The sequence below is a fragment of the Salvelinus namaycush genome, chromosome 20, assembly GCF_016432855.1.
Source record: "Salvelinus namaycush isolate Seneca chromosome 20, SaNama_1.0, whole genome shotgun sequence".
Classification (NCBI taxonomy): Eukaryota; Metazoa; Chordata; class Actinopteri; order Salmoniformes; family Salmonidae; genus Salvelinus; species Salvelinus namaycush.
Genome location: NC_052326.1, coordinates 11,957,418 through 11,980,145, shown reverse-complemented (window position 1 = coordinate 11,980,145; position 22,728 = coordinate 11,957,418). Strand labels below are relative to the sequence as shown.

The 22,728-nt window shown below is 46.0% G+C and overlaps 1 protein-coding gene and 1 non-coding gene across 2 annotated transcripts in view; one reads left to right on the top strand and one right to left on the bottom strand.

The window, feature by feature from the left end:
- Positions 1-22,728, bottom strand: part of LOC120065669 (potassium voltage-gated channel subfamily D member 3-like) — a 119,583-nt gene that overhangs the window by 25,986 nt on the left and 70,869 nt on the right. The window lies entirely within an intron of this gene.
- Positions 5,542-5,596, top strand: LOC120065749. Its single transcript, XR_005478703.1, has one exon. It is a non-coding gene; the product is annotated as a U7 small nuclear RNA (small nuclear RNA).

Here is a 22,728-nt window from a genome sequence, read left to right as displayed (position 1 = left end):
TATTCACCACCAACATAGCTTTCACAAAACCCAGAAATAGAGATAAAATTAATCACTAACCTTTGGACAACTTCATCAGATGACAGTCTTATAACATCATGTTATACAATACATTTATGTTTTGTTCGAAAATGTGCATATTTAGAGGTACAAATCCTGGTTTTACATTGTGAATATGTAGCCATGATGCACCAAATTGTCCGGAGATATTTTGGACAGTCACGTAATCTAACCAAAGAACTCATCATAAACTTTACTAAAAAATACATGTTGTGCAGCAAATGAAAGATACACTGGTTCTTAATGCAACCGCTGTGTTAGATTTTAAAAAATTACTTTAGTACAACATACAGCATGCAATATTGTGAGACAGCGCTCACCTATTCTCCGCCTTGTTGGAGCCAACATATTCCACAAAAATACGAAATAACATCATAAATATTCTCTTACTTTTGATGATCTTCCATCAGAATGTTGTGCAAGGAGTCCTAGTTCCAGAATAAATCGTTGTTTTGTTTTAGAATGTCCATTTCTTCTGTCGAATTAGCAACTTTGGCTAGCCATGTGGAGGGCACATGTCCAAGAAATCTTTGCGCCTGGAACGAAGAATTCCAAAATTCCCAATAAACGTCGAATAAACTGGTCAAACTCGGTTGAAAATCCTACTTTAGGATGTTTTTCTCATATGTATCCAATAAAATCAGAGCCGGAACATTTCGTCGTGTATACGTAACGCATTTCAGAAGAATGTGGAGTTCCCCTGTGCGCAGTTGAAAACTGACAAAAGAGCGGTCCTGTCACTCCAAAAGCTCTCATTCGGCCTCACATCAAGCTAGACACCCCATTCAACCTTCTACTGCCTGTTGACATCTAGTGGAAGGCATATGAAGTGCATACAGATCCATAAATATAAGCCAGTTGAATAGGCAGGCCCTGACACAGAGCCCCATTTTCAGAATTTTCACTTCCTGTTTGGAAGTTTGCTGCCAAATGAGTTCTGTTTTACTCACAGATATAATTCAAACCGTTTTAGAAACTTCAGAGTGTTTTCTATCCAATAGTAATAATAATATGCATATTGTATGATCTAGAACAGAGTACGAGGCCGTTTAATTTGGGCACGATTTTTTCCCAAAGTGAAAACAGCGCCCCCTATTAAGAAGAAGTTTTAACATAGACGACCAAGAGAGTTATAACATAGACCACCAAGAGTTATAACATAGACTAGCATGCAAGTTATTATAACATAGACTAGCATGAGTTATAACATAGACCAGCATGATAGCTATAACATAGACTAGCATGATAGTTGCCTAGTTAAATAAAAGGTTAAATAAAATAAGAGTTATAATATATACTACCATGAGAGTTATAACATAGAGAGTTATAACATAGACTAGCATGCAAGTTATTATAACATACACTACCGTTCAAAAGTTGTCTCACTTAGAAATGTCCTTGTTTTTGAAAGAAAAGCATATTTTTTGTCCATTAAAATAACATCAAATTGATCAGAAACACATGGTAGACATTGTTAATGTTGTAAATGACTATTGTAGCTGGAAACGGCAGATTTTTTTATGGAATATCTACATAGGGGTACATAGGCCCATTATCAGAAACCATCACTGTGTTCCATGGCACGTTGTGTTAGCTAATCCAAGTTTATCATTTTAAAAAGCTAAGAAAACCCTTTTGCAATTTCACAGTTGAAAACTGTTGTCCTGATTAAAGCAGCAATAAAACTGGCCTTCTTTAGACTAGTTGAGTATCTGGAGCATCAGCATTTGTGGGTTCGATTACAGGCTCAAAATGGCCAGAAACAAAGTACTTTCTTCTGAAACTCGTCAGTCTATTCTTGTTCTGAGAAATGAAGGCTATTCCATGCGAGAAATTGCCAAGAAAATGAAGATCTTGTACAACGCTGTGTACCACTCCCTTCACAGAACAGCGCCAACTGGCTCTAACCAGAATAGAAAGAGGAGTGGGAGGCCCCGGTGCACAACTGAGCAAGAGGACAAGTACATTAGAGTGTCTAGTTTGAGAAACAGATGCCTCGCAAGTCCTCAACTGTCAGCTTCATTAAATAGTACCGGCAAAACACCAGTCTCAAGGTCAACAGTGAAGAGGCGACCCCGGGATGCTGGCCTTCTAGGCAGAGTTGCAAAGAAAAAGCCATATCTCAGACTGGCCAATAAAAATAAAAGATTAAGATGGGCAAAAGAACACAGACACTGGACAGATAGAAGGCTTTTTCTTTGCAACTCTGCCCAGAACTCTACCCAGACAGCTGTCAGTACAGGGTCTACTATGATCCTTTAATCACTGGTAAATCAAGTCAGAATTTATTTTTCCTATAACTCACTACAGTAAGTTAGCAAAAATAGATAGCTTGTAGTCTAGCGATTAGCATGTGTCGCATGAGTTTCAAGTTTAGGGAAAGCTATCTTTTCACCATAAAAATGCCCCTTTATATTATAACAAACAAAGGATTGCATGCCTCTATCATCGCATTTGCAGACTAATGTAAGCCTACTATTCCTAATGTAATGAGTAGATTGGATTGTGACAATTTAGGCAATTAATAAGCGCGTAGTCGCATAGGCTATATCAGAGACGTTTCTTCCCGTTGCACAGGAAGACCTTGTCTTGAATGCAACCATGTAATCTAGGCCGAGAAGGGGTCCTGAACACTATGTAAACAATGGGTGAGTTAAGCTATTCTCTGCTTCAGATGCACAATGTCAAAGATGCATTGCAAATGTCCATAAGCCTAATGCCATCATACTGTAGGCCAGTGGTTCCCAACTCCGGTCCTCGTGTACCCCCAACAGTAGTTTATTGTAGTCCCGGACAAACACACCTGAATCAACTTGCCAACTAATCATTAGGCCCTTTGAGTTGAACCAGGTCTGTTTGTCCGGGGCTACAACAAAAATGTGTGCTGTTGGGGGTATACAAGGACTGGAGTTGGGAACCACTGCTGTAGGCCTATGGCTGCATCAGCTGCAAAATGGGTTCACATGGCTGATAGCCTGAAAAAATAGTGACAAATAGTGACAATCAAATAACACTAATTGGAGAGCTTATGACTGAACAAAAAGGTAAAGTACATTTGAGCATACAACACAGAAACCGACAAATTAGAGACAGATTCCCTTTCCCTCTTTATTGCAGGATTGTGATCCGTGATTAATCAACATCGACACAAGTTCATCTTGAATAATAGTTCACAATTAAAACAAGTTAAAACACTTCAAAGAACCAACACTATTTCACATCATTTCCAAAGTGTAAAAGTAAGCTAACTCGTATGTAAAGGTTCGACATTTTACTAACAAGCCTATTATTACTGAAGGATCATTTCAGGTGAACAAAAAAAAAGTCAACAACATAGGTGGCCAATCTCGCTCCACTGATTCCTGCTCTACGGGGGGACGCAGACTTCTGTTCCAGCCCAGCAATAGCACACTTGATAATTAACTGATTAGGTTTGATACATTTAATCAGTTGTGTTAGTGCTGGGCTGGACAGAAGCGTGCACACGCAGCAGGGTTGGCCTGCTCCAGTTGTAATAGGTAACATTGTGTGTGACTTTTAAACCTAATTTTTTGGTTCACAAAATGTGCTAACATACAGTAGGTACACATATAATCCATGGTATACAAGGATGTACCCTTGTTCTCTTTGAACATTCATTGGGACCTCTTCATCTGCATACAGGGTTTTACAGGTCTCTGTATCTGAGGACAGAAAACATCCCAAAAGAAACAGGCTGCATTATACTCAAATTAGACAGCACTGAATATTATGTTGCTATATCTCTCTGGCTTCAGTTTTTCTCGCTAGGGATGGGAATTTAAGAATATGTTCATAATGTCCTCCCACAAAGGTACTTGCCCTATCCAGAGTAGTTTACTCTTCCTTCTGAAAGCTGGAACTGCTAGCTAATCATTTCACCCTATTACATGTCTGTTAGCTAGCTACAAATGCATTCAGATTTACAACGATACATAAAGATAGCTAGCTAACTAGTGTAACAGTATAACTTTAAACCGTCCCCTCGCCCATACCCGGGCGCGAACCAGGGACCCTCTGCACACATCAACAACTGACACCCACGAAGCGTCGTTACCCATCGCTCCACAAAAGCCGCGGCCCTTGCAGAGCAAGGTGCAACCCTACTTCAGGTCTCAGAGCAAGTGACGTAACTGATTGAAACGCTAGTAGCGCGTACCCGCTAACTAGCTAGCCATTTCACATCCGTTACACTCACCCCCCTTTCAACCTCCTCCTTTTTCCGCAGCAACCAGTGATCCGGGTCAACAGCATCAATGTAACAGTATAACTTTACGTCGTCCCCTCGCCCCGACACGGGCGCGAACCAGGGACCCTCTGCACACATCAACAACTGACACCCACGAAGCGTCGTTACCCATCGCTCCACAAAAGCCGCGGCCCTTGCAGAGCAAGGTGCAACCCTACTTCAGGTCTCAGAGCAAGTGACGTAACTGATTGAAACGCTAGTAGCGCGTACCCGCTAACTAGCTAGCCATTTCACATCCGTTACACTAGCTAATATGAAGTTAGCAAACAGTTGATATTTAAATCACTTAGCTAGCTATACAGTATGTAATGTAGTTAGTAGTTAGCTAACTAGCGAAAATTATGTTAGCAGCTCATTTGAGTTAGCCTGCAGACTATAGCAAGCTAGCTAGCTAATAATACATTGTTTTTGATCATTTTCTAAATATATTTACTTACTTGAATAGGTTCTCCCAATGCCTCCGTTTTCTGGGTCCTTGGAAAAACGAAATAAGGGGTAATCTTCCCGAAGTTTCCGATGGTCGCAAAACGCAGCCAGCCATGTGGACCATTGGAGAACTTCCAACAGTCTTTGTTCTACCAACATGGCACCTGGTGCAGTTGCTACAGTAGGTGATTTGTGATGCAACTGCAAGCCCTCTGTAATAGGTTTTCCAGAAACAAATAGCAGATCTGTCTGTCTGCATGAAATTAACATAATCTTGATTATATCAGTTGCCTGAAAATAATAATTATTACCTAAAAAAAGGGCTTTCATCGTTAAAGAATTGGAACATGTGAAAGGATTGAAATAATAAGAATGTACTTTCGACAAAGCAAAGATATAATCCAAATGTGCGGGTGAAGAAATTATCACTGTCTTTGTGACATAGTTTACCCACAAAAAAATCATGATCATGTGTAGTATTTATTATAGAATTTCGTAGTAAATACTACAGTATTATCTGCAGAAAAACACTGCAGTAAATACTACAGTAATTTCCGCAAAAAACTAGTGTCCACTAAAACACTAGCATTTTTTAATGATAGTAATACTACAGTATTACATTTAATACCACACCAATTCCCATCTCCAATATCCCAATTTGTGGCACCCATGAGTGAGAAACCTACATTCCAAGTATAGACCATATATTGTGTTCCCTACAGATTATAGAAAAGAGCAGAAACTCTAAACTATCCATTCAGACTAGTCATACCTTTCTACAGGTTATGGAAAACATGCTCGTTTAGTATTTGTCCAGTAGGTTTCCTCAAGGAGAAAGCCCCCACTTATATATCAAAGATAATACAACAAAAAAATCAATCATGTGAAAACATTTGTTTTTGTGATCACGTGAAATTCATGTGTTTTTTTTCTCAGTCAAGTACTGAATTTCAAGCACAGATTCAACTAAGGCTTTTCTCCATCTCAGTGTGCTTCAATCTATAGCTAGAAGACTCCTGATATCTCCAGAAGTGAAAAGTAGAATTGTTGCCATAATCTGTTGTTATCTAGTACTGTCTTTTTGCTAGCTAGGGCCATATACTTTAAGTGCTGTCTGTCTTCTGAGTAACCTACTTGTTGTGTGAACTGCTGACTGCTCATAACTTGCAGTTGATTGTTGACACATCAACCAGGATTAAGGGAAAGGGCATTTTGTGACTGCTGTTTTGGCAATCAGTGGCTGTGTTGGAGGGGGAGTTTTTCCTCTCCTAGGCAATCAGCAATTAGTACTGGGAGGTGTGCTCTTCACCTCTGCTAGACAATTAGCAATTAGTGTTAGTACTTCAGTCTCCCGTTTTCTCATCCGTTGCCATGTCAGAGGCGGCAATGTCACTGGCGGTCTCGTCGCGGAAACAAAGACTGTTCTGTCACGTTGTTCTGCCGAGTTGTTCGAGGAAGGAGAGGAAGGCTCCACACCACTCTCTCAGTTGAGGATCTTACCTAGTTATTTTCAGATGATCTTTTGTAACTTTGTAAACTATTTATTTTTATACCTGTTCGCTCCTCTCCCTGTAGGCTTTACAGACGCTCCCCACCCCTTGGCTGCAACCCTTCTAATTTAGTGTAGCCTGCGCGCTAAACCCCTGTGGAATTCATGGTCTCCGGCAGCATTTGGAACTGCCGATCTGCGGTTAAGAACGCAGAGTTCATCTCAGCCTATGTGGCCCTACTGTCCCTATACTTTTTGGCCCCGATGGAGACTTGGATCCCCCCAGAGAACACTGCTGCTCTCTCTTCATCTGAATCCCACGTGTACTATGATAGACTCAATTTCCTGATGCTGGTTTAACATTTTTGGGAGCATCTTATTGGTGTCCTGTACTCATGCACTGAGACATTTCTCACCATTGAACTGCCCAATACAACTGGCCGGAGAAGGGAATCGAGAAATCCGCCCATTCCCACCCCTCACACAATATGTTGAGCGTTTCACGGGCCTACGAGAAGCAGGATAGCATATACCTTGTGGGCCTGCAACTTATCTACATAGTACCCCTCGCCTGGTGTTCAACCTTCCCTACCGCTTCAAAGAGGATCTTAAATAATCCCCCCCCCACCACCAAAAAGCCTTTTGTGAACTAACACAGCAAAGGAATACACTTTTTGGCCTAGATGCAACACATCACTGAATAACTGCCTCTGTATTTTCAAGCATGGTGGTGGCTGCATCATGGTATGGGTATGCTCGAAATAGGCAAAGACTGCTGAGTTTTTCAGGATAAAAAGAAACGGGATGGCGCTAATTACTGGCAAAATCCTAGAGGAAAACCTGCTTCAGTCTGCTTTACACCATACACTGGGAGAGAAATTCACCTTTCAGCAGGACAATAACCTGCAACACAAAGCCAAATCTACACAGGAGTTACTTTCCAAGAAGACAGTGAATGTTCCTGAGTGGCCATGTTACCGTTTTGGCATAAATCTGCTTAAAAAAAAAGAAGAATGGGCAAATATTGCACAATCCAGGTGTGCAAAGCTCTTAGAGACTTACCCAAGAAGACTCACCGTTGTAATCACTACCAAAGGTGTTAATCAAATGTATTGACTCAGGGGAGAATACTTATCTAATCAAGATATATTAGTGTTTTATTTTTCATTCATCTTAAAAATATGCTAGAATCCTTCCACTTTGACATTACAGTTTTTTCTGTAGATCGTTGACAATTAAATCAATTTGAATCCCACTTTGTAACACAATAAAATGGGAAGAAATCCAAGGGGGGTGAATACTTACGATACCCACTGTAGGCCTGCTTCTAACAACAACAAACTCATGAAGCTCCCGCACAGCGGTAACATGAGTTAGCCTGAAGACAAGATTAAATTGACAGTCTGATGGTGAGAATATGTTAAATTGTAGACCTATATGAAGAATCTGATGAACAGCGCATCTTGGAATTGACACAGTGTCACGTTCCTGACCTTATTTCCTTTATTTTGTCTTTGTTTAGTATGGTCAGGGCGTGAGTTGGGGTGGGCATTCTATGTTATGTGTTTCTATGTTGGGTTTAACTAGCCTGATGGTTCTCAATCAGGGACAGGTGTTTTACGTTTCCTCTGATTGAGAACCATATTTAGGTAGGCTGTTCACACTGTTTGTTTGTGGGTGATTGTTGCTGTGTCTGTGTTTGTTGCACCACACGGTACTGTTTCGTTTCGTTTCGTTCGTTCTTTCCTGTTCGTGCGTTCATTGTTATATGTTTTGTTTATATGTTTACGTCGTTTTGTTGTTTTGTCATTTATCAAGTGTGCTTCGTGTTCGTCTTTCTTTAAATAAATCATTATGTCTTCATACCTCGCTGCATATTGGTCCGATCCTTGCTCCTCCTCAGACGAGGAGGAGAACGAACGTTACAGAATCACCCACCAACCAAGGACCAAGCAGCGTGATACAAGGCAGCAGCAGCGATCGCAGGACTATGGGAATTGGGAGGAAATATTAGACGGCGGAGGACCCTGGGCACAACCAGGGGAATATCGCCGCCCCAAGGCAGAGCTGGAGGCAGCGAAAGCAGAGGCGCCGGTATGAGGAGCTAGCATGGCAGAGCGGCTGGCAACCCCAAAAATTTCTTGGGGGGGGGGGGGGGGGGGCTCTCGGGGAGTGTAGCTGGGTCAAGTAGGAGACTTGATCCAGCTCCCCGTGCTTACTGTGAGGAGCCGAAGATGGAACCAGAGCCAGTCGAGGTGGAATTGGAGGTGAGTAAGGGGAGTGAAGCTGAGACTGTGGATGAATTAATGGGGAAATTGGAGGAGAGAGAAATGAGGGATTTGCTGGTGTGGAGCATAAAGCACCGCATCCGCTTGAAGGAGCGTGTGCGGGATTTGATGCCACCTGAGTCAGCTCTCCATACTCGTCCTGAGGTGCGTGCTAGCAGTCTGGTGAAGACTGTGCCTACACCACGCACCAAGCCTCCTGTACGTCTCCAGAGCCCTGTATGCACTGTTCCTTCTCCCCGCACTCGCCCTGAGGTGCGTGCCCTCAGCCCGGTACCATCAGTGCCGGTACCACGCACCAAGCCTCCTGTGCATCTCCAGAGTCCTGTGCGCCCTGTTGCTGCTCCCCGCACTAGCCTTGAGGTGCGTGTGCTTAGCCCAGTACCTCCAGTTCCGGCACCACGCACCAGGCCTACTGTGCGCCTCAGCCGGCCAGAGTCTGCCGTCTGCCCAGTTCCGCCTGCACTGCCCGTCTGCCCAGGGCCGCCTGCACTGCCCGTCTGCCCAGGGCCGCCTGCACTGCCCGTCTGCCCAGAGCCGCCTGCACTGCCCGTCTGCCCAGTGCCGTCTGCGCTATCCGTCTGCCCAGCGCCGTCTGAACTGCCCGTCTGTCCTGAGCCTTCAAAGCCGCCCGTCTGTCCTGAGCCTTCAGAGCCGCCCGTCTGTCCTGAGCCTTCAGAGCCGTCCGTCAGTCAGGAACCGCTAGAGCCGTCCGTCAGTCAGGAGCCGCTAGAGCCGCCCACCAGACAGGAGCAGCCAGAGCCGCCCGCCAGACAGGAGCAGCCAGAGCCGTCAGCCAGCCATGACCTGCCAGTGCCGTCAGCCAGCCATGACCTGCCAGTGCCGTCAGCCAGCCATGACCTGCCAGTGCCGTCAGCCAGCCATGACCTGCCAGTGCCGTCAGCCAGCCATGACCTGCCAGTGCCGTCAGCCAGCCATGACCTGCCAGTGCCGTCAGCCAGCCATGACCTGCCAGAGCCGTCAGCCAGCCATGACTTGCCAGAGCCGTCAGCCAGCCATGACCTGCCAGAGCCGTCACTCAGTCCGGAGCTGCCCCTCAGTCCGTAGCTGCCTCTCAGTCCGGCGCTGCCCCTCAGGCCGGCGCTGCCCCTCAGGCCGGCGCTGCCCCTCAGGCCGGCGCTGCCCCTCAGGCCGGCGCTGCCCCTCAGTCCGGTGTTGCCCCTTAGTCCGGTGCTGCCCCTTAATCCAGTGGGGTTAATATGGAGGGTAGCCATTAGGAGGAGGCCACGGAAGCGGGGATTGACTATGGTGGGGTGGGGACAACGTCCAGAGCCAGAGCCACCACCGTGGACAGATGCCCACCCAGACCCTCCCCTATAGGTTCAGGTTTTGCGGCCGGAGTCCGCACCTTGGGGGGGGGGGTACTGTCACGTTCCTGACCTTATTTCCTTTATTTTGTCTTTGTTTAGTATGGTCAGGGCGTGAGTTGGGGTGGGCATTCTATGTTATGTGTTTCTATGTTGGGTTTAACTAGCCTGATATGGTTCTCAATCAGGGACAGGTGTTTTACGTTTCCTCTGATTGAGAACCATATTTAGGTAGGCTGTTCACACTGTTTGTTTGTGGGTGATTGTTGCTGTGTCTGTGTTTGTTGCACCACACGGTACTGTTTCGTTTCGTTCGTTCTTTCCTGTTCGTGCGTTCATTGTTATATGTTCTCAAGTTCAGGTCTGTTTACGTCGTTTTGTTGTTTTGTCATTTATCAAGTGTGCTTCGTGTTCGTCTTTCTTTAAATAAATCACTATGTCTTCATACCTCACTGCATATTGGTCCGATCCTTGCTCCTCCTCATGAGAGGGGGAGAACGAACGTTACACACAGAGGCAAATCACCTATACTTGCCAATCACCTCTTCAAAATGACCCCTTGAGCTCTATTTCAAAATCTAACTTTTTGGCAGAATTACAATGATTCCATATGCTGCATACACCTACACTCAAAGCACACTAATACAGTATATTTAAACTCCAAATACACCATTCCGTTCTTTTGAAATGCATTTTCATAAAATCATAATGTTCCTTAAGACCTGCCCTTAATGAATTAATAATGAATGATCTTTGTGTTGGTGTTTATTTAATGGAGTTTAACACTTGAATTCTAGGTTTTAGTGTTTTTTCGTTTGTACATATAGCCTACAACAGTGGTCACCAACCGGTCGATCGCGATCTTCAAGGCGTTCCTAGTCGATCACCAAACATTTCTGCAGAAAAGCCAACAAAGACTTGTGCTCCTTTTTTAATCATTAGTTTTGCGCTGTTGGTGGTAGATGAATTTGATTCATGTGAATCAGAAAGTGTTCCCATTCTGGACCATTTCATTTGTCTGAAAAAACAAACTCTGCCTACCGGCGGACCGGGAGCTCTGTGGTTAAATCCGATTGGCCTACTGCGCAGGAGTTCCAGAGGTGAACTAAGGACCACGGTCAGACATGATGTCTTCCGGGATCCCGTAGTGCCGGAAGATGTGAGAGAAGAGAGCCTCCGTGGTCTGCATAGCCGTAGGGAGACCAGGCAGAGGAAAACCGGTCCACAACGACCAGGATGGTGGTGTGCCCCGCCAAGGGGAGAAGGTCTGTGACAAAGTCCACAGAGAGATGGGGCCAGGGTTGTTGTGGAACCGGCAGCGGGTGGAGTTTGCCATAGGGGATGTGTCTCGGTGTCTTGCTCTGTGCGCAGGTGGAGCAGGGAGAGACGTAAACCCGGATGTCCTGGACTAAGGTGGGCCACCAGACATTCGATAGTACAGGCTATACCCGGGGGCCCCGACACAGGTGCTGTTTGTGCGAGGAGACGGTCCCACACATCAGAGGGCACGTAGGTATGCCCACGGTCCCGCACATCAGAGGGCACGTAGGTATGCCCCTCGGGACAGTGGGCAGATGAGGCCTCCTGTCTCAGGGCTCAACGGATGTCCGCGTCCACATTCCACACGACAAGAGCCACAATGTGGGACAGGAGAATAATGGGTGTCACTTCTCCCTTCGATCCTCTGTTTCATGCACCCGGGACAATGCATCGGCCTTGACGTTCTTAGATCCCGGCCGGTAGGAGAGGGTAAAGTCAAACCTTGCAAAGAATAGGGCCCACCTGGCCTGATGCGGGTTCAGCCTCTTCGCTGCTCAAATATACTCTAGGTTCTGGTGGTCCGTCCAAACAAGGAATGGGTGTTGAGCACCCTCCAGCCAGTGCAGTCATGTTTTCAGCGCCTTCTTGACGGCCAGCAACTCACAATCACCCACGTCGTAATTCCGCTCTGCGGGAGACAGCTTCCGTGAGTAGAAGGCGCATGGATGGAGTTTAGGCGATGATCCAGTGCGTTGGGAGAGAACAGCCTGTACTTCAACCTCGGAGACGTCCACCTCCACGATGAATGGCAGAGACGAGTCAGGATGAGCCAGAACAGGTGCGTTTGTAAAATGTTCCGTGAGCGCACGGAAGGCTTCGTCGGCCTCCTCAGTCTAGGACCTCCCTTCAGGAGGGAGGTGAGAGGGGCCACCATGGTGGCGAAACCCCTAATGAAGTGCCTGAAATTGATGGCAAAACAGGCCACGACCATACTGCACTGACCCTCTGCTCTTCCATCTCCACTCCTGCGGTGGATATCCGATAGCCCAGGAAGGAGACCGCCTGCTGGAAGAAAATACACTTCTCCGCCTTGGCGTACAGGTGATGCCTTATCAGCCTCTCCAACACGGACCTGACGTGAGAGACATGTTGCTCGCATGTAGTGGAGTACACCAAGATGTCGTCTATGTACACCACTACACAGCGACCCAACATGCCTCTAAACACCACGTAAATGAAGGGTTGAAACACAGAGGGTGCATTTGTCAGGCCGTAAGTCCTTACCCTGTATTCGTAGTGCCCGGTTCTGAAGGCGGTCTTCCATTCATCCCCCTCTCTGATGCGCAGCAGGTTGTAGCCATTGCGTAAATCCAATTTGGTAAAGTACTGAGCATCTGTTCAATCACAGTGGGTATGAGAAGCAGGGGATAACTGAATTTAACAGTTGCCTTATTCAGTGTTCGGTAATCGATACAGGGGCGAAGAGGTGGACGAACGGAGGATACTTGGGCCTGCACCTCCTGGGCGTAGACCTCCACGGCTTTGGTCTTTGCATGCGAGAGAGGGTAGATGTGCCCTCGTGGGAGGGTGGAACCAGGCAGTAGGTCGATAGTGCAGTCCCATGGGCGATGAGGAGGCAAGCACGTGGCATGAGTCTTCTAAAAAAACACCTGTATGTCCCGGTATTCCTCCGGGATAGGGACGTGGGTGGCCTTGTTCGGACTTTCCACGGAGGTGGCACAGATGGACAGAGAGACACCTTTTCTGACAGTCCTGTGACCAACCCAACAACCTCCTCTCTTTCCCCGATATCCAGGGGTTATGCAACTGTAACCAGGTGAAACCTTGAACTACAGGGTGTGCAGGAGAGTCTAAGATGAGGAAAGTGATGCGTTCATGGTGGTTGTGAGCAACTGTGAGGGAAATGGGAATTGTGGTCTGGCACACCAGTCCTGTTCCTAGGGGACAGATGTATTGGGCATGGACTGGGATAGGGGGTTGTAAAGGGACTAGTGGAATGCGTAATAAGGCCACTGACCGGTCTAGGAAATTGCCTGCAGAGCCTGAGTCCACTAGGGAAGAACTCAGTGGAGGGCCAGGATTGTCCGGGAAGGTGACAGGAAGGAGGACGGACTGGGTGAAAGGAGCAAGGAGCAAGGCACGTCCACGCCTACCTGGGAAGGAGGAGGAGCAGGAGCGCTCCTCGGTCTGTGGCTTCCTTGCCTGGTTCTCCTTCTGGGACAGGTGTTCTAGGGGTGGTCCGACTCCCCGCAGTAGGAGCAGAGACCCTGTTGATGGCGACGTTGACGCTCCTCTGGGGGAAGGTGCGTTGTCCCCCCCAATAGAGTTAGTCTAGCTGGAGGTTCCTGGGAGAGACCCGAACCCCCGGGATGGGCGACGATGAGGGCGCAGTAGATTATCCAGGCGGATGGCCATGGCGATGACCTGGTCCAGCGTTAGGTCCTCATCGCGAAAGACTACCTCGGTCTGGACATCTGCCAGTAGCCTGCTGCGGAAAACCGTCAACAGGGCCTGGTCATTCCAGCCAGTGGACGCAGCCACCGTCCGTAAATCCAGAGCGTACTCAGACGCTGTCCTGAACCCCTGGCGTAGACGGAGGAGAAGCTCACCTCCCTCTCGGCACTCTGTAGGGTGGTCGAAAACGGCACGGAAGAGTTGGGTGAAGCGCTCATAGGACTGCACTTCTGGACCGTCCCTCTCCCAGACTGTGTGCGCCCACTCCAGAGCCCGGCCTGTCAGCACTGAGATCACCAAGGCCACCTTGTGCCTCTCGGAGGCCATCCCGGCATGACAGGTAAGGTTGAGGTTACACTGGAGGAGAAACCCCCTACACTGAGCTGGGGTGCTGTCAATCCGCTCCGGGAAGGGCAGGTGGACGTTGCTGATCGGACCGGGTGATGTAGATGGTGCTGGGGTGACTGGAACGACCGCGGGGAGCTGGGAAGGTGGTGGTGTAGCCTGCAGCTGGCATACGGTACGGAGCACCTCGCTCCAGGCGCCAGTTGTGGTATAGGAGCTTCGCTCCTGTAGCGGTATAGGAGCTTCACTCCTGGAGCAGAGGGGTCTGGATGTCCTGCTGCTTCCTGTTCTCTTGGGTCGGTCATTCTGTCACAAGTGTAGAAAGGAGTAGGCAGGAGGCAGTCGCAGGTTTAGAACTGCTGAGTTTATTAAAGCACTATATATACAAAAGCGGGACGAAATCCAAAGTGCAAAATAATAAAGTAATCAGGAAATAGTAGGACAGATTTCTCTCAGGAAAACAAGCAACATTTACAATGACCGTCAAAGACAAATGACAGCGGGAGTATATATATACAGTGATAGAGTGGAGATTGGAACCAGGTGTGTGTAATGATGACGAGACAAGTCCGTGGTTGATGAGTAAAGTGCGTTTTCCAGCAGCATGTTCGGCAGCAGCTAGAAGGCCGGCGACGCCGACCTTCTTAGAAAGGGTGTTGGGCCTTTCCGCAGCACGCTTGTAAGGCTCTGATTGTCCAAAATAGGTCCCCACCCTTCTCTTCTACTGTTGCTCTCCTCTGCTTTCGCCCGGCATCCGGCGACCCGTCCTGTAGTCCTAAACAGAACTACAGAGCTCACTCTGCTTCCACTCGCTCTGGAAGATGATTCTTTGAAGATAGGATAGCCAGCCGTGTCGATGGTTCTCAGTGGGGTGATGAGAGTAGCATACAAAAAGTGAGTTGAGAAGAGTAGTAGAATGGTCCCACTTAAATTTGCTTTACTAGATACTTTACTTAGGACAGCTAATCAGCCGTACCAGTGATTGTCCGGGAGGTGACTATCGTCTCTATCTCATGTTGAGATTCAGAGTTCAAACCACTTTGGACGTGAGCTGCAGCTCGACTTTCTGGTCTGATATGTTAATTCTTAACCCATCATTTTATGCAGTTCTTCAAAAGGCGGGGTTCGTGAGGCTTTCCTCTGATTGTTTCAAAGATCACATCCCTCTCTTAACAAAAACCTTTTCATAATTGTTCATATTTCATACACAACGTAGAGGATGGAAACTTCGTACATGTATTGGGTATACTTTTCAAGCATTTCCTTTAAAACATTTTTAATGAAACCACAAAATAACAACCCATATGACATTAGTGTTCTTTTAGGTCGCCTCTGACCATTCCCCACGTTCTATGTTAGAAATATGGTTCCAGTATTCGCTTTAGAACATGTTAGAGTTTCGGCGGGAAAATGTCTGTGTAGGACAAAGGCACATTCCTGTGTGGATTTTGGAGAGGGATGTTTATTCCTTGATTTACAACAGGGTGTGAGCTGTCAACCCCCCCCCAGTCCCCCCCCGCTGTGGGTGAGAGAGGGTCTGGTTGAAGTCATCCGTTGCCAAGCTGATCTGACCCATTTGGATCCTCACAGGACAGTCATGACACATATACAGCAGCCAATATACTGGGATGATGTATTAGGCCTGCCTACTGCACAAAAAAACGAATTCATACAGAACAGTTTTTTATTAGGTAAAAAAAACAGAGTGGTAGATCTCGGCTTGCCTTTTTACCTGGAAAGTGATCTTTACTCAGAAAAGGTTGGTGACAACTGGTCTACAGTTACATAAACTATGCTCCTGTGTTCTTTAACATACATTTTCTTTCATATTCTGATGTTACCTAAGACCTTCATAAACACAATTAAATGATTATTTTTGCAATAGCATATATGAATTGGATTTATTAGTGTCACGTTCCTGACCTGTTTTCTGTTGTTTGGTATGTGTTTAATTGGTCAGGGCGTGAGTTTGGGTGGGTAGTCTATGTTATGTGTTTTCTATGTTGGGTTAATGGGTTGCCTGGTATGGCTCTCAATTAGAGGCAGGTGTTTGGCGTTTCCTCTGATTGAGAGCCATATTAAGGTAGGTTGTTTCACATTGTTTGTTGTGGGTGGTTGTCTTCCGTGTCTGTGTACGTGCACCACACGGGACTGTTTCGGTTTGTTCGTTCGTTTTATGTAGTCTGTTCCTGTTCATGCGTTCTTCGTGTATATGTAAGTTCGTTAGTTCAGGTCTGTCTACGTGCGTTTGTTATTTTGTAATTATCAAGTGTATTTCGTGTCAGTGTTCGTCTTGTCAAATAAAGCATTATGTATTCATCACCCGCTGCGCCTTGGTCCACTCTCTCACCGAAAGACGACCGTTACAATTAGACTGTTAGAACGTTGACATCCAAAAGTCTCATTAGCTTTAATGGGGGTCCGTTGTGGCCAGGCTTGTCTAGTGTTAAACAAATGCAGAAATAAATCCCTTATCAATGCCAAAATACCTATTTTCTAAAAGAAATATAGCGATCAACAACAATAAAATGTATAATCTAATTTTATTCTGCTTGTGACTATTATTTTTCAATGATATGATAAAACGTTCTTGGGGGCCCCTCAAATTGAAGCTCCACCCCAGAATAGCCTAGAACAGGTCAAACAAAACTCCCCCACAGCGTTTTTCTTATTGGTTCCTTGTTCACTCCGAGGTACTTACAACACAGAAACCAATCTAGTCCACTAAACGACCATCAACAAAGTGAACAAGCTATAAGTGAAAAACGACCCTAGGGGAAGTACAGGTTACACAACCTTCTGTGCTAATCGTCTCCACCTCACCGTACAATCTCTCCTTTCAATTCAGCAGAGGAGGAGGCGGAGAGGGATGAGGGGATGGATGATAACAGCAAACAGAGGAAAAACACACAGAACAGGACCTTGTGTGTATCTATTATTACAGCATGTGGGGGACATTAGGATGTTTGTAACTCTTTCACCTTTGGGAGGCAGACTCATTCATCACAACCTAAGTGGGCTCCAAAAACAGCCTTGCTAAATTAGTGGCCAATGTAACACAGCTGTGTGTGGGTCAGCAGTGAGCACCAAGGACAGCTCCGCTGTAGGGTAAAGCAAGAGACACTGGAGGTCTGTGTATTGTAACCAACCAGGTATCAAACACAGGTCATTGGTGTGTCCCAAGAGCTAAGCTAAAGCTGAATCCTATAGGTTTTAGCTATGGAAGTCAACACAAGTTTTCTAGTTCTACATTTACCTCCGTTTGACCGCCCTCTCTATGTCCCAAAAGCTAACAAACATCAACTGTATGAGTCAAGGCCAAGGGCACTACAGAAACAACCGGGTATCAATCCTGGGTTGTCAACTTACCACAAGACTCTGTCAGCTTGCTGAGCTAAAGCTTATTCTCTGTCCTATTCCAATCCAATACCAATGCTGCACCAGCTCCTTAACTGAGTTCTCTCCCCATCAACTTGGAAGACATGCTGTCACACCGTGTTCATTGACATTGTCAGTTATGCAATCAGCCAAGGTAATGGACCATGGTTTTCAGAGAATGTGATGGAAATGTATATTTGTCTTTTGTTTTACTTTGAGCAGTGCTCCAGAAATGCTGTGCCAGGAGTACACCCAGGAGCAATGCGTGTCGGTGCTGAACCATGACCTATTGGTGCTACTGCCTTCTCTTAATGCAATGGAATGACATGACTGGATGGTGGACTGAACTATAGTAAACTCAGCAAAAAAAAGAAACGTCCTCTCACTGTCAACTGCGTTTATTTTCTGAAAACTTAACGTGTAAATATTTGTATGAACATAACAAGATTCAACAACTGAGACAAATTTTCACAGACATGTGACAAACGGAAATGGAATAATGTGTCCCTGTACAAAGGGGGGGTCAAAAGTCAAAAGTCAAAAGTAACAGTCAGTATCTGGTGTGGCCACCAGCTGCATTAAGTACTGCAGTGCATCTCCTCCTAATGGACTGCACCAGATTTGCCAGTTCTTGCTGTGAGATGTTACCCCACTCTTCCACCAAGGCACCTGCAAGTTCCTGGACATTTCTAGGGGGAATGGCCCTAGCCCTCACCCTCCGATCCAACAGGTCCCAGACGTGCTCAATGGGATTGAGATCCGGGCTCTTCGCTGGCCATGGCAGAACACTGACATTTCTTTCTTGCAGGAAATGACGCACAGAACAAGCAGTATGGCTGGTGGCATTGTCATGCTGTAGGGTCATGTCAGGATGAGCCTGCAGGAAGGGTACCACATGAGGGAGGAGGATGTCTTCCCTGTAACGCACAGCGTTGAGATTGCCTGCAATGACAACAAGCTCAGTCTGATGATGCTGTGCAACACCGCCCCAGACCATGACAGACCCTCCACCTCCAAATCCATCCGGCTCCAGAGTACAGGCCTCAGTGTAACGCTCATTCCTTCGACCATAAACGCAAATCCGACCATCACCCCTGGTGAGACAAAACCGTGACTCATCAGTGAAGAGCACTTTTTGCCAGTCCTGTCTGGTCCAGCGACGGTGGGTTTGTGCCCATAGGCGACGTTGTTGCCAGTGATGTCTGGTGAGGACCTGCCTAACAACAGGCCTATAAGCCCTCAGTCCAGCCTCTCTCAGCCTATTGAGGACAGTCTGAGCACTGATGGAGGGATTGTGTGTTCCTGGTGTAACTCGGGCAGTTGTTGTTGCCATCCTGTACCTGTCCCGCAGGTGTGATGTTCGGATGTACCGATCCTGTGCGGGTGTTGTTACACGTGGTCTGCCACTGCGAGGACGATCAGCTGTCCGTCCTGTCTCCCTGTAGCGCTGTCTTAGGCATTTCACAGTACAGACATTGCAATTTATTGCCCTGGCCACATCTGCAGTCCTCATGCCACCTTGCAGCATGCCTAAGGCACATTCACGCAGATGAGCAGGGACCCTGGGCATCTTTCTTTTGGTGTTTTTCAGAGTCAGTAGAAAGGCCTCTTTAGTGTCCTAAGTTTTCATAACTGCGACCTTAATTTCCTACCGTCTGTCAGCTGTTAGTGTCTTAATGACCATTTCACAGGTGCATGTTCATAAATTGTTTATGGTTCATTGAACAAGCATGGAAACCAGTGTTTAAATCCTTTACAATGAAGATCTGTGAAGTTATTTGTATTTTTACGAATTATCTTTGAAAGACAGGGTCCTGAAAAGTGGACGTTTCTTTTTTTTGCTGAGTTTATGTCTGTTGGTGTAATGACTAGGTATAACAGTATCTAGGAAAAGCATTAGACAGTATCAAATGTGTCACTGACTATACATGGGATGCATTTATCATCAATGCATAGCAACTACTGTCCCACAAGGCAGTGCGGTGTAGCCCCTCAAGGCAGGACAATGGCTCAATAGAAGAACAAAAAAAAAAGTTTGGCTAATTAGGATTTTAATACAAATTCTTCATCATTGTCAGTCGTCTCATGGCGCTGTGCAGTCACAGGATCCACACACAGCCAGAAACATCTAGCTCATTACCATTCTAAACATTAGCTGGGCTATTGGCAGAATGCCTGGCTACTTGATACATCATCATGCACCTGCTTCTATTTACTTAGATTATTGGCATATGTGCCATACTTCTGGCTTGTGAAAACATCGTCTGTCTCCTCTTTAATCACTTGTTACCTCAGAATCCTTATAACTTCAACCACAAAAAGCCTAACAAGTCAATCTCCATATACCATTCTTTTATCAAGTCCTCGTTCATGTACGTGCCCATCTAAAGGCCTACAGAAAACACATTATTTACAATCTTCATGGTGTGTTATTTAGCTAGTCGTCCCAATGATAATTCATTCGACTCTCTGTCATAGGACACTCTTCCTCGGACTTATCCAGGGTAAATCAATGCAGTGCGCTATCTAATGGGACTAAGTCAGTGTGGTACATATCACTTAATCAGTGTATTATCTGGTGGGACTAATACTGAACAAGACAACTGAACAAGACAACTAATTGCTCCAGATGATTGAACTCATAACTAATTAGTTTCTCTTCTCTGTTTCTCTTCTTTCCTCTCCGGTTCTAATCTTTATCTTTTATCGAAGGACTTGTACCATACAAATGACGATGACAGTTTGAATCTCTCCGCAACACGATGGGACAGTGAACCATAAGTAATTAAACGGGGGACTTGCCTCAGTCAGAGTTGTGTCAGGGGAAGTAAGGGGAGAAATGAAAACATGGCAATTAAGAGACAGCTTGTCCTGTTCTGCCTTTCTCTTTCTCTGTCTAATGGGGTAATCTAGCAGCTTGACCTGGCTTTGCCACACACTGTGCTGATAAATAGTGTCCCCATTGAACTATTAGACACGATCAAAAGACAGCTGGGTTTTAATACGTTAGGATCTCTTGCAGAGGTAATGATGTTACAAAAACAATTCCGGTTAAACGCACACTCCACCCAGACATTTAAAGATGACGTCTTTACCTGCTCACTTGAAAGGGAAACAAATCATGTTATAAGAGGATGACACCCCCAATATCAGTTTGGACACTCTGATCCAGACTCACAAGAATGTATATTGACTAGTGCAAACATCTCTGAGAAAGCATCTCCAGAATTTGAAATAGAAGGGGGCAAAACTTGTTTAACTTCCTACAACTGGAGGTTTTAGGTCACCTCAGTCCACCGGCATCCAGAGACGTGGGCTGGGACAGTGGATAGGGAACTGGGTAAAGTTGCAGGTCGGTGTTTGGGACAGGTGGCTGTTAGATGTAGATAGAGGTTTGAGGCAGGTGGCTGTCGAGAATGCAGGTCAGAGATCAGGGTCCTGTGTCTGCTGCAGATGGTGGGGCAGACGGATACTAACAAGAATGGGCCATGGTGTTCTGGTGGAGGGGGAGTGAACACACATGCTTACAGTGCATTCAGAAATGATTCAGACACCTTGACTTTTTCCACATTGTTACGTTACAGCCTTATTCTAAAATGTATTTACTAAAAAAATGTCCTCATCAATCTACACACAATACCTCATAATGACAAAGCGGAAAACAGGTTTTTCTAAATTATTGCAAACATATAAAAAATATGTAAATAGTGTATTTATTTATTGTAAGTATTCAGACCCTTTGCTATGTGACTCGAAACTGAGCTCAGGTGCATCTTGTTTCCACTGATCATCCTTGAGTAATTCTACAACTTGATTGGAGTCCACCTGTGGTAAATTCAATTGGATTGGACATGATTGGGAAAGGCACACACCTGTCTATATAAGGTCCCACACTTGACAGTGCATGTCAAAGCAAAAACCAAGCCATGAGGTTGAAGGAATTGTCCGTAGAGCAATTGTGTTGAGGCACAGATCTGGTGAAGGGTACCAACAAATACTTGTACTATTGAAGGTCCCAAAAAACACAGTGGACCTCCATCATTCTTAAATGCAATCGGGGGAGAAGGGCCTTGGTCAGGGAGGTGACCAAGAACCCGATGGTCACTCTGACAGAGCTCCAGAGTTCCTCTGTGGAGATGGGGAAACTTTCCAGAAGGACAACCATCTCTGCAGCACTCCACCAATCAGGCCTTTATGGTAGAGTGGCCAGATGGAAGCCACTCCTCAGTAAGGCCCACTTGGAGTTTGCCAAAAAAGTACCTAAAGACTCATACCATGAGAAACAAGATTCCCTGGTCTGATCAAACCAAGATTGAACTATTTGGCCTGAATGCCAAGCGTCACGTCTGGAGGAAACCTGGCACCATTCCCACGGTGAAGCATGGTGGTGGCAGCATCATGCTGTGGGGATGTTTTTCAGCTGCAGGGACTGGGAGACTAGTCAGGATCGAGGGAAAGATGAACGGAGCAAAGTACAGAGAGATCCTTGATGAAAACCTGCTCCAGAGCACTCAGGACTTCAGACTGGGGCCAAGGTTCACCTTCCAACAGGACAATGAATTTAAAGCCAAGACAACACAAGAGTGGCTTCAGGACAAGTCTCTGAATGTCCTTGAGTGGCTCAGCCAGAGCCCGGAATTGAACCCGATCGAACATCTCTTGAGAAACCTGAAAATAGCTGTGCAGCGACGCTCCCCATCCAACCTGACAGAGCTTGAGAGAATCTGCAGAGATGAATGGGAGAACTCCCCAAATACAGGTGTGCCAAGCTTGTCGCATCATACGCAAGAAGACTCGAGGCTGTAATCGCTGCCAAAGGTGCTTCAACAAAGTACTGAGTAAAGGGTCTGAATAACTATGTTACATTTCCGTTTTACCTTATAAATATGCAACAATTTCTAAAACCTGTTTTTGCTTTGTCATTATGGGTTATTGTGTGTAGTTTTGTGAGAAAACAACAACAATTTAATCCATTTTAGAATAAGGCTGTAAGGTAACAAAATGTGAAAAAAGTCACCTTAATACTCTACATTGTGCCGGTGAGTGTCTGAAGTGAGCGAATACTAAATGAGACAATCCGAAGGCAGCCACAGTGCAGAGGCAGTGACTGGGACTATGCAATTGTTATTTACTTTAGTGTACTCCAGTATGTACTCCAGTATTAGTGACTCATGTCATGTCCCCCTTTGTCCAGGGGTGAGACAGACCACTGTCCAATCCACACCTGGCTTGTCCAGTCACCTGTCCCTCCCCACCTCCCTCTACCACTATTTCAGTTTGAATTAAAAATGCTCTCTTCAACCTCCCACCTCCCCTCATCTCGGTGAACGAGGAGAAAAGAGATGAACAGCTTCCCTGGGTTCCCATGCTGGCCTTTTTAAAAAGCTTCTAAACTAGGTTACAGGCAAAAGTAGG